Below are 13,749 nucleotides of genomic sequence, written 5' to 3'. Positions count from 1 at the left end.
AGATCACAAGTCACCTTACTCCAGAAGCCAGGCAAAGGAAAAGGCCCCCCTCCAATGACCACACTGAAGATTAGTGGATTTTAAAATATTAATGATAAAATAAAATATGTAAACAGACATACTTGAGGCCCACTGGTGTCTCCCACGCTACCAACATTAAGACTGCAGTAACTTTCATAGGCTGTGTAGCCAGTTTCAGCAGGAGGGCAAGGGCTGGGCTCTCCATTAGAAGTTTCAGTATGGGAGTTCGTGGGGGTGCTGGAGCAGAATCTCATTAGCATGAGCTCTCCACTCCCTGTGCACTTTGAAACTGCCTGCTGTCAGACTGCTGAGAAGCCAACATATGCAGCTTTTCAGGGCTTGTGTGCTGCAGAAGGCTGTGTATAATTATTTCTGGTTGGGCCCCTATGATTCAATGATAATACTGAATTATATTTCTGTCTTTACTTGAGCTGAAATTTCCTGCACATATTATTTAAGCTTCCAACAGTGAGGTGTCATATTGGGGGAACAAACAGATATTTTCTCTTAATTTATGATTCTGCAAGTTGATCTCCTAACTCCGAATGATTTACTGTCTTGACTGGAAGAAAGGAAAACCCTGCATTTTAAACTTTTTGGTGGTGTTATTGTTGTTTACAGTGAGTACACAAAAAGAAATAGTTTGTAGCAAAGCAGATTCTACAGATGGCTCAATCTGCTCTATATCTAAAATAAAACAAAACTGTTTTGTTTCTGATAGATATAACTTATATGGAAATGAGTAATTTTCATTGTAAGATAAATTAGCAATTGTCTATCATTACCTTTTCTTAATCTGCCACATAATAATGCTGTTTTTCTTTATTTTCAGGGGTCAAATCCAATAATCAGTTTTAAAACATGCATTGATAATGAAAGTATTTTACCTTGATCAAAATTCATGAAAGCCATTTTTAATGCAGTTTTATTCTACATGGAAAGGATAATATAAGTAGAGAATAGTATTCATGTTTACAAGTGATAATGGGTTTTAAAAGTATTTACATATATGTTTAATCTTAAAATCAGCAATGAAAGCATTACTTATAGAACATTTTCAAGGTTTTGCTATTTAATAAATTATATAAACTCCATTATTTTAATTTTGGTTTCTATTTTTGACAAAATGGCCTTATTTTTCTTAAAAAGGGAAACTTAATTAAGGTAAATGAAGCTTCTATTCCTAATGTTTAGTCTTATAATAAATAACAAACTTTTTAAACAGTAACATTCTTCTTTCAGGGAACACTAGTTTCTGCATGTAGCCATCGGTAAATTAAAAAAAAATATCACTTTCATGAGAAGATGAGTTTTATTTTTAGCCCTGTGATTAATTTATTTAATATATAGTCAACTCTTCTGCATCATTGAATTCAGTTGGGATTTTGCATTATGATACTAAGTTGTTTATAAGTAGATTCTAGTAGAGTTTAATAGGCAAGTCTGTATTATTTTAGTTTTAGTCAATAAACAGGAAACTCACTCTTTGTAAATCACATTGATGTGGTTTAACAAAGCAGACAAACATCTTTTCTTTAACTTTGTCATGACCAGAATGATTCTCTTGAAATGTAATGTAAAGTCTTTTAGTCGGTCTAAAGATTAAGATTATTTTAAGACACCTTTTGGGGTTAAAACTACATTTCCTGAATCTCTCTCTCTCTCTCTCTCTCTCTCTCTCTCTCTCTCTCTCTCCTTTCTCCTTTTTGCAGATTTATTTCTATCCTGTGGAAATCATTGAGCAAGTCTGACTACAAATGAGTGCTTAAAGTAGAGAGGCAGAAAGTTGTGCAAAATAACCATGTTAATTCTGTCTAGCTCTTTAAAATTGACCATGCAGAAAAATAATCCCAGAATTTTCTTTGGCAAGGGTAACTTTTCTATGCTTTTATGACTTACTTTGGTGTAATTTGTAAAATGTTTAGAACAATAATTATCTTGTGAATAGATTGAATTTGAGAAATTTTAAATTCCTTTCTACCTTGCATAGACAGGATGAGCACAGAATTAATCTATTATCTCTAAAATTATGTGGTGCAGTAGATAAAGAACTGGTTTGATCATCAAATGTTATGATCCCACAAAGCTGGAAGGGATGACTGACATAGCAGATGACAGAGTTAGGATCCCAAGGGATCTTGACAGGAAAGAGTTTTGAGTTGAATCTAATAAGATAAAATTCAGTGGAGATAAATGTAGAGTCTTGCAGACTTGGGTACAAAAAGTCAAATTCATAAGTATAAGATGGGGGAGGCATGGATAGATATCAGTTTCTATGAAAAAGACCTGGGGTGGGGTCAGTGGACTTCAAACTCAGTATGATAGAGCCATGTGATATGGCAACCAAAAAAAACCCTATAGCTTATATAGCAAGGTGATAACTGGACTCTGCCTTTGTAAGACCTCATCTGGAGTTATTGTGTTCAGTTCTGGATACCAAGGTTTAAGAAGGGCATTGATAAGGTACAGAGTGTCCAGAGGAGGGAAATCAAGAGAGTGACGCATAAGGATCATGAAGGACTGGGGATATTTAGTTCAGAGAATTCAGTAATCTCAGAAAGAACATTTTAATTGTCTTCAAGTGTTTGAAGGGTGAAATGTGGGGAAGAGATTGAACTTGTTCTTTTTGGCCCCAGGATTCAGAACCAGCAGAAACGAGTGGAAGTTACAAAGGAGGCAGACTTAGGCACAGTAAGCAAAAACTTCCTAACTATTAGAACTGTGCAAAAGTGATACAGGTTGTCTCAGCAGATGATGTGTTCTCTTCTTTGGAGATCTTTAGACAAAAGCTGAACTATTTTTTACTTCTCAGCCATAGTGGTTGAGAAAGGACCACTATATACCAAGATTCCTCCCACCCCACCCCACCCCACCTCACCCCACCCCAAATATAGGTTAGGCTAGTTTTTCTCTAAAAAGTGCCAAACCTGTCCTTGGGACTTGATTAGCTCAGGATATGAGTATTAAGTTACATTGGTAGCCTCTGGTTATGTTATTTATTGGTCATCTAAGGGCAAAAAATGGCCCATACATATGGAGCTGGGAGATGTGTCTAGGTCTCACAAATCATGATACCTTGCCATGATTACTAAATGAGTTTCTGTATGGAGGTGAGAGTGGCCACTACCTAAGCTAAGTGCTTCAGTATCCTTGTAGAATATTTTACCTTTGCTATAGCTAAGTAAATCCCATTTTTAATCTATCTAATCTTTGTTATCTATCTAATCTTCTATGAAGTGTCAGAATTTATTCCAAAGGTAAACTACCAGAGGACTGGTTTGAGTCAGGCCTGCCTCCTAAACTTTTACATAGTAATTGGAATTAGATGGCATGGTGGATCAACTCATGGTTGAAGTAGGGGAAGGGTGATGTGAATGCAGGGAATAAGGTGTTTGGATGACCAGATATGGCACCGTGGCAAAGACCCTGCTGGTAGTTTGTGAATCAAACCCCCATTGGCACAGAGCAATGAACTCAGTGGATGTTGGAGGAGGCTTCCAGGAATAGTAAAGAAAGTATTATTTCTAGTGTTCTCTGGTTGTGGGTTGATTTTCCAGTTGGAATGCCAGCATATAAGTGAAAGTAAACTGGCCCGATACATTCAGCAACTAGAGACAGAGCCATTGGCTTTTAAGAATTGTGTCATGAACCCTGAGGGGCAGCTAACGGAGCTAGCAATAGAACAAGAAAACAGGCTCTGCTGATGGGAGGCAGGTGTCTGAAGATGGGAATAACAGGTATAGTTTTCAACCCAGGTGTTTGTGTGGCTTTGAGATCAGAGCCATAAGATTGGAGATTGAAAGCAGGAGTGAGGAGAACTGGGGACCTGTGGTAAAAAAAAAACCCAAAAAACAAATAAAAAAAACATTGGGCCTATTCTGTTACTGCTACCTAAAGGGCAATTTCTGCCACTGAGGGAGCAGGTTGTGGGAAGGCTTTCACCACTAAGGAGCTGGGGAGGTTGTGAGAGACTTTCAAATAACAACCTGATGAGTCAGTGGAGCAGTGACTGTTGAGGACATGGTCCACTGGAACCACTACAGAGCAACTCTCCAAAGCAGGATTCCATAGACTTGGGGAGCCCTATTTCAGGGCTTGTGGAATCAGTTACATGGTCTCCAGGGAGACTGACCTTTATCCCTTTTTAAGTGACTAAGAGGAGGATTCATACATATGAGGCCCACAGAAGCTGAATTCCTATTGCAGCCCTCTCTCCAATGGAGTCTGCAAGGGAGGAGATGAAGTTCCTAAAAGAAATGAATTAGATAGATTGGATTTATATAGAGCAATTAGGTAATGTCTTCTGGGCATAGTCCCACTGTAATGGCTTCAGAATTTAGCTGCGGTTCTCTCTTACCCATAACTATACAGGTGTGGGTTAATCAACTAATGAAATTTGGATAGGAGATCAGGATAGCTGTGGCCTGGGAAAACATTTCTGTCAAAATGTAAATAAATTCTCTGAAGATACAGGGAGGAGGCATAGAGACCACTGTCCTTCTGGGTAGGCAGAGGGTAATGATACTCTCTACTGGAGGGAACTTTGGGTGTGGCTCCTGAAACATGAAGTTGATAGGAAGTTTAGCCTATGAGGGTGTTAGTAAAACTGTGCTGTGAAATTCAGCACTAGAAGAGTAGGAAACATTTAGCTCCATCCAAATTTAAGGTATCTCCTAAAGCCCCTGTCCCATTTATCTATGGGGGATTAGAGATGGCAGAAGATGGATGGAAGGAGTATCATGAGCTCTTGGAAGTCACTACCTGTGGGTACCTTTTTTTGGGCAATTTCTATTATGGTTATGGTCAAGTGGAAACCCTTGGAGTAACCTGAACCATCTTGTATATCACAAACATAATAATAACAATATGGGGTCTTAGGCAGGGGTGGAGGAAAAGATTTGAAAGCAATGGAGTTGTAAAAATGAAGGAAGCTGGAATATTTTGGTATACCAACTCCCTTTACAAAATCCTATATGGCCCATGAAGAAGAGAGACGGCATCTGGAAATTTAGGATAAAAGTCTGACCTTAGACACTTAGTGACCCTGTAAAAGTCACTAACCTTTCTTTTGTTCAGTTTCCTGAATTTTAAAATGGGGATAATAGTAGCATCTACCTCCCAGAGTGCATAGTGTAGTGCTTGGCATATGGTAGAGCTTGTTTTCTTCCTTTCTACAAGTAGCTGAACAAAGTCATCATACTAAACACTATGGATGTTCCTGACCTTCCTCATCAGTGTCATAGACCAAGTAGGCCAAACCTAGGGTGAATGGTGTGGGATTATTAACCTTATCAATGCTTTTATTTTTCCCTCCATTCCTGTGACTTAAACTAGTTTGGAACAGCCTAACTCTTCCTTCTTTTGTTATATTCTGGGGTTAATAGACCTGAAAGAACTTTCATTTTCTGGGGACATTGATATCATAATGTTGACTGTCCTGGAAGAAACCATGGTAGCAGAGGCCTTAGATCAGATTGTAGTACATATTGGAGACAAGAGTTGGGAAATCAGCCCTAAGAAAATCTAGGGTGCCTTGACCACTCAGTCAAGTTTTGAGGAATACAGCGGATAGGGAAAACCCAGAAGATTTAGGGCACAGTTAAAAAATAATCTAATGATTTTCACTTCCCCACAATCAAAGAAGAAAGTCCAGAAGCGTATTGGACTGTTCATATTTTGGAGGATCCACATTCCCCACTTGGGTATCCTGATGGCTTTCATTTTCTTAGTCAACCATAATTTTATCTCTTTTGAGTAAAACCTAGAATAAGTTACAGCCCTTAGAAGATCCAAATCCAGAAATCTCTCTCCTTGGGCCCCAGGACCCTGAGGGGTTCATGAGTTCAGAGTTCTCTGTCTAAGAAAGGCTAGTCTGAGTGGAATCTTTGGCAGGCACCAAAGGGTAGCCAGGACAAGTAACAGGTTTTTGGACCTGCAAGTTCCCCAAAGTTACTATTCCCTAAACATATCACATGCTGTGTTTGGAAAGCTGTTGCTTATTTGTTACTGGACCCTAGTTGTAACTGAATAGATGGTCATACAGTAACCCTTCTTCTACAGTTACCTATAATGAAATGGGTTATTTCGATGACCCTTCTAACAAGATGGGTAGGACCTATGCATTAAATAGAAACGACACACCCAGAATTGTCCAGTTCCTTCAGACGTTAGTGCTCTTCATAAACAAGTTTCATCTCTATCAGAAACTGTGACCTGGAAATCTTGTCTCCTCCATAGCCCAATGGGTTTCCACCTATAAACACCTGGCTCCTGATGAATGCTATTTTGCATTCTTTACCAGTGACTCCATCTACTATCCCCATATACAACTGAACTTCAGGAGTCACTCATATAGTAATAGGGACTATCCTAAAGAATGGGGATCCTCACGAATCTTCTTGCTAGGCTTCATGACTGGCATGTGAGAGGGCCTTGAAGGACTTGGCTGAGAAAAAACTTCATCTGTGTTGATTCCTGTGCATTGGTCTTGGGGCTGGCCAAGCAGTCTGAAGGTTGGAGAGAACAGGACTGGATAATTGAATACTATCACCAAGGCCTACTGCTACCACATCCCTCATAGAACCCCATTTTGAAATAAAGAAATAGCATTAAGTTGCTTAAGTTAAGCTAACTGACACATCCTTTATGGTGATAACATAGACCTCATTCCCCACATAAACTCAGCATACATTATTCAAGAAATATCTGACTGGGAAAGGAAGTAGGACAACCATATAACCCAGTAAAGGAAGATGGGGTACTGTGTTGGTGTTCATGAGGTGTTCAAAGACCTACAGAAAGGCCTGACACATCAAATTGTTCTCATCAGAAGATTTATAGTAGGACAAGGACAAGAATCACATGGGATTAGAAGGTATAGACAAATTGTGACCTATTCCATTGGAGGCAATACTCATGTGGATGATATGAACGACTCACTTAAATATTGAGGCAAAATGAAGCACCTTAGGTAAGCAAATATATTATTTTGATAGTGTATTAATATATTTGTATGCAAGAAGAATGTCTCAGGATTGACTTTCTTGGGCATGTTCTAGGGAAGGCACACTTTCCTTATGGTTATTGTACCATAAAGGCAGAATATCATAGACTTATTGGATAATTTGTCTTTTTGTCCAACTCTTTCACTTTATTTTTCTTTCTTTTTTGGTAAAAAATAAATATTTTATTTATGCTTTTTCTAAACATCATTGTACTTTCCAATGACTCACCTTCCCCATAGATCTGTTTCTTATGACAAAGGAGCACAGTTGTTCAAAATAAATCTACACATGCGTTTTAACCGACAAAGTACACTTTATTCCATGCCTTATATAATCCACCTTTCTTCTGAAATGAGGAAGGCATGCTTCACTGACTACTTTCTGAAGTCGTAACGGTGATTGCACTGATCAGAAATCTAAAATTTTCCAGTGTTGTTTTATTTCCCATCATTGGGGTAATTATTTAAATTGTTTTCCTGGTTCTGCTTACTTTGCTCTGTATCATTTTACATAAGTATTTCCAAATTTCCCTGAATTCTTTGTATTTGTTGTTTCCTAAGTTGAAATACTATTTCATTATGTTCATACACCACAATTTCTTCAGTCACTTCCCAATTGATGGGTTCCCACTTTATTTCCAGCTCTTCGCTACCATGAAAGCTATACTGGAGACTGTTCCCTCTTTGTTTGACCCCTTTGTGGTATACACTATCACTGGGTCAAAGGGTTAGTGACTTTCCTCACATAATTCTTCATTATATTATTATGAAATGGTGGCACTAATTCACAACTCTCCAAACAGCAGTGGAATGACTATGCCTGTCTTCAATTTATGCCATTTTATTTTTTGTTATTTTTGTCAAATTGAAAGGCATGAGATGAAGCCTCAGGTCTACTTTGATGTGCGTTTCTCTTATGATTAGTGATTTGGAGCATTCTTTCATATAGTTGTTGATAATTTGAATTTCTCCTTTTGAAATCACCTGTACATATCTTTTGCCCACCTATCTACTAGGAACTGGCTGTTGTTATATATTTGTAACAATTCTCTATATATCTTGAATATCAGACCTTTATCAGAGATATTTGCTGTAAGGTTTCTTTTTTTCCCAAACTGACAATTTTATTTCTTTTCATAACTACATTGATTTTATTTATGCAAAAGTTTTAAACATATATATTTGTTCAAAATCATCTTTTATGTTTAAAGACATTTATTCCTTATTTATTTAAGTATTCCCCCTCTCCCATCCATAGTTGTGTAAGTACTTCTTTCTATTCTCTTATTTTTAAAATGATGTGACCTTTGTATTTAGATTGTATATACATTTGGCTCTTCACAATGAATGAATGAATGAATGGATTGTTGTATCTTCAGCAGAATGTAAGCTAGTTGTGGGCAGGGACCATTTTAAATTTTGTCTTTATATCTCCAGTTTCTAGCACTGTACTTTACAAATAGTATGTACTTAATAAATGGTTATTGGATTGGAGAGAAGTCTTTTGATAGAGCATCATGAAAATAGTTTTGAGATAAGGATAAATTTTGCTTTTAGCATTATTTGCTGTGATTGTTAAGAGATTTAAAACTTTGTAAATTGTAACAAATTAAAAACACCAGCAACCCTCAATTACATACATTAATGACCATATTAAAAATGAGTTATATATATATATAGGTATATCAATATAATATAATATTGTGGTATTATAAAGACACTAATTGTAAAGCATAGAAGGAAATATGGGACATTCTATATGCTGTGATGCAGAGCAAAATCAGCAGAAAAAGAACTACATCTATATTGACTATATTCAGAGAATCAGCCTATCAATGCCTATTCTCCACTTCTTCCCCAAAGTTCACAACAATGAGTACACCAAATGTTCTGGTGGCCTATTTTAGTTTCTATTGATGTCACAGGAATACAAGTGGAGGACATGGGCTCTCTACCAGTAATCTCTTCTTCTCTCCAGTTCATCTTCTTTTTACTCTCATTTATTTTTTGATGAAATCTTTTATATTGGCTCTTAATTGCTGTTGTATAAAATTCATTTATTATAAGAAAAGAAAAATACAGAGGGAAAATAGAGCCAATTGTGGTAGAATTTCTGGCAGATGTGGAAATGAACACAAACCAGAACTTTTTTCTTTACTTGTTTGTTTTTGTTAATCCATTTGGTTTTGCCTTGTTAAAGGCTAAGAGTTTGAGGGAAGATTTTTGCAAACCCTTGCTTTATACATTTATCTTGTTTTTGATAATGATTTTTAATTAAAAAATTTAAGTAGTTCTTTTAGCAGTAATTAAAATATTCTACTATTTGTAAAATTTAATCATTTTTGCCAAAACTATTGAAACTTTTGTTCTTAATATGTGTAAAAATGAGCAGTCTACCTTATGTTTTATAAATAGGTCAAATTTACTAACCAGTGTCATTCTTTTCTATGACTTGAACAACCCCTTCTATCAATCAAATGGCCTTCTTTAGTTAGTTTATGGTAGATAATATTGTTAAAGGTAGTTTCTGGATTTTTTCTGTGTTTTTTTTCTTTTCCTGCAGCTTGCATAGATAACACAGTAAACCTGGAAATCTGATTTCCCCTTGTTGTGGTTGCTGTCTTTTTTTCTCTTTAAATACATCTCATTTGAAAGATAAGGTATGAAATTTTACACTACAGAACTGGAGTCATTTTCCAAAATTAGCTATGATTATAAGGCAAGTTGAATAGGTCAGATACAATATCCATTGAGAACATATAAGGAATTCGTACTGAAACTTATTTATGGGTAATTTTCATTGTAACAAGAAAATAACAAGAATGATATACTGCAATGTAAAGACTTCATCACGAAGCACTTATGCAAGGCACTATGTTAGGCTCTGAGGATATCACAATAAAATGAAAAATGACCCTTGCCTACAAGAAGTTTACATTCTACTTAGAAAAAGAAAAATTAAGTATAATAGGAAAATATTTTCTCTTGATATGCAAAGTCTTTCCAGAGATTAATTCAAAGTATTTAATTTGAGTTGTGGCACCCTTGTAAAATGAGAATTGCCATGGGTTGATGGACAGGACTCTGAAAATTGATTCTAACTGTAGGTTCTGATCTCAGCATGATTCAGTCCTTCATCATATAAATGTGAGGGTAACCAGCAAAGGCCACTGAATGAAAGCCTTTCCAATTAGACCTCAAGTTCTGAGATCTTGTGCACTTTTATAAGATTCTTTGGCAGGGTTCAAAAGTATAAGAGATATTTTTAAGCTTTGATGTTTGAAAAAAATACTTACTCTTACTCTTTTTATGGCTATATCCATGTGATGCCAAAAGAGCCCATCAATTCAGCCAAACAACTATTCATTCACTGATAAAGTCAACCATAATGGACATTTTTATCACCTGACCAGATCATTCAGTCTAAATGTTTGAATATGTGGTTTCATTAAGGGCAAAGACTGAGAGTGTGTTTGTCTCCATTTTTCCAGGGAGTGCTAAAAATAAAAAAATACAGCGGGTAAAAAATCCCTTCCCTCCCTCCCATCCCCACCTTCCCAATTTCCTGTGCACAGGAATTGTGTTGTGAATTGATTGCCCTGGAAGAACCTCACTATAAGACTGTCTCGCTGGAGGAGAATTCATTATTGCTTGGGGTCTATCTTGGATACCATTTAAGGAGTAGAAAGGAGGAGCAAAGAGTTATCGAAATGCAAAAAAGTATCTTTTTATGACTGTCTCCCAGTATGGATAATGGGGGGCATTATTATGAAGTTACAAAGTATTCAGAGAAGGCAGAACCTACCCAGGCATAGTGAGGTGGAGAACTGAGAGTATCGGCATTACTCAGACCAAAGAAGCTGATGCCTCAGAATGGTTTCATTTTTATGCTACTCATATTATCATAATGGATGAACTCAGCACTCTCTATGTGCAGCCCACAAGGAAATTCAATATGAAAAAAACCCTTGGCTGATGGTTGACTAGATAAATCTTAGGGAGTTCCTTGAATCAAAGAGAGGTTAAATTCCTTGTCTAGTGTCAAAAAATAAGTATCAAAGTCAGGATTTGAACCCAAGTCTTCTTGGCTCCAAATCTACTACTTTATTTAATGTTTTATTCTGTCCTTTATACCTTGTCACTGTCTAGATCACGACTAACAAAACTCTGTATTATATATTTTATTATCTTTTTATCCTAAGGTCATATGGTTTTATAAACATATGATGATGTTCCACACCATATTTATGAGGAAAGGAGTTGAACATTATTGTCATTGTCATAATTATATGAATAGAAACAGTGGTCCACAAAGTGGGCAAATGACTAGGTCACATTCACAGAGTCTTTTTTTTTTTACAATAGAAATTGGTTATTCCCTACCCTCTCTCCTTGAGTCACAGAATCAGAGGATTTCAGAAATGCAGAGGTGTCAGAGACTATAGAGTCCAATATATAACAGAAAAAGAATGTCCTTTAAAACATTACTGAGAAATGGTCATCCAGCCTTTGTTTGAAGACAGCCAATGAGGAGGAACTGGTTACCTTCTAGGATAGCCCATTCTGCCTTAGGATTGTTCTAACTGGAAGGAAGTTTGTCCTTCCAGCAAGAATCAATTTGATTTTTAATGACTTCTCACCATTGCTTCTTGTATTGCCTTCTGGGGGTTAAAAAAACAGGTGCAGTTTCTTGTCCATGAGAAAATATTTTGAGTACTTGAAGACAGGTATTATGTTTGCCTGAGTCTCCTCTTACCCAGGCAAAATATTTCTATTTCCTTAAGTTGATTCTCATACAGAATGCACCTGAGACTACTCAGAATCCTGGTTACTTTCCTCTGGATGTTCTTAAGCATGTCATTCCAAAAATTGTGGTGTCCAGAACTGGACAAAATACTACAGATGTCATCTGACCATTGTTGAGTATAGGAGGGCTCTGACCTCTCTGGTCTTGGGTGCTATGTATCTCTTATTGAAGCCCAACATGGCATTCATTTTCTGGGTTCTATGTTATAAAATTGACTCATATTTAGCTCTATATACACTATACATCCATTAAAATCCCCTGAAGATTTTTAGACAAATCATTGTTTAACTAGGCCTTCATTCTACATTTTGTAGTTACGAACTTAATTTTTTGCACCAAAATAATACTTTAAATTTATTCTGATTGTTTTGTTTTATTAATTCATTACAGTTTGCTAGTTTTTTTAATGTCTTTTTGGATTCTGAGTCCAATGTATTGGGCTTTTCTTCCCAGTTTTGTGTTTTTTTGCGAATTTGATGAAGAGACCTTTTTACAAGTTACTGAAAAAAAATTGGGAGAGTGTGATCAAGGACAGATACCTGATTCACTCCACTGGACATCATCATCATCATCTTTTTTTTTCCTTTTTGGAGGGCAATTGGGGTTAAGTGACTCACCCAAAGTCACATGGCTAATAAGTGTCTCAAGTGTCTGAGGCTGGATTTGAACTCAGGTCCTCCTCCAGGGCTGGTTCTCTATTCACTGCACCACCTAGCTGCTCCTGCTGGACATCTTCTTCCAAGATGACATTGAACTCTTAATGTTTACTCTGAGTCTTCCCATTCAACCATTTCAACATCCATCTAGTTATACCATTGTTTAATTCATTTGTTTTCCACAAGAACAGTATGAGTCAACTTATCAATGCTTTTCTAAGTTCTAGGAAAACTTTGTAGTATTCTCCTTAACTAGCAATTCAGTCAAAAAAAAGAGAAGATAGCCTGGAATGACCTGATGATCGAGATGAAGCCATGCTGGTTCTTTGTGACCTCTCCTTCTTTGTGTAGGTGCTTGCTAGCCATCAGTTTGATAAGATGCCTTAAAATTTTCCCATGAGTTGAACTAAAGTTCATTCATTTATATTTTGCTGTTTATATTTTCACTATTTTGGAAATTGGGAAATTTGCTCTTATCCAATCCTGTGGCACCTCTCCTGTTTTTTACAATCTTTCAAATACTGACAAGTGCTTTGAACATCACACATGCCAGTTCTTTTAGCAGAAGAGAATATAATTCACCTGGGCCAGGTGACTTAACTCATCTAGGGCTGTTAAGTACTTTCTAAGGACCTACTTATTTACTAAGGGTATCAGTTCCCCATTAGTCATTTTTTGTTATATTCTTTCCAGTCTGTGACTTGGTTTCCTTGGCAAAGAAAACAGAAGTAAAATTTTAAAAACACCCCCCCCCCCAACTTCTGTTGTTTCTTTGTTGTTAATTACCATTGCCTTATCTACTCCCCTGACATTAGTATAGAATTATGCTATAATTTTTTTTTCTTAAAGCAATTGGGGTTAACTTGCTTAAGGTTACATGGCCAGGTGTTTCTGGGTGGGTGCTAAGTGTCTGAGCTCGGATTCGATCCCCAGGTCATCCCGACACTGGGGCTGGTGATCTTACTCTCTGTGCTACCTGGCCGCCCCTATGCTATACTTTTGAATTCATCTTCTGTTACTTTCCCTTGCGTCACATTTTTTTTTTTTTGTACAAAGCTTTTAAAAATCTAATTTGGTTGGTGAGTTTTCTGTGAGTCAATGTTCCTATCTTCAGATAATTCCCATTTTTTGTTTCCATTGGAATGTATTCCCTTTGTGTGTTCAGAATTTCATTCTTGAGAGTTTCACGTTAAGGTCTCCACCACCACCTTATAATGCTTCTATGCTATATTTTAGGTTGTTTTCTAAACTCCTTTATTTGT

This window comes from Petaurus breviceps, unplaced genomic scaffold (genome assembly GCF_028583685.1).
Source record: "Petaurus breviceps papuanus isolate PSGF00001 unplaced genomic scaffold, PetGlider_PUasm1.0 91133, whole genome shotgun sequence".
In the NCBI taxonomy this organism is placed as follows: domain Eukaryota; kingdom Metazoa; phylum Chordata; class Mammalia; order Diprotodontia; family Petauridae; genus Petaurus; species Petaurus breviceps.
Note: the sequence above shows the minus strand (reverse complement) of the source record.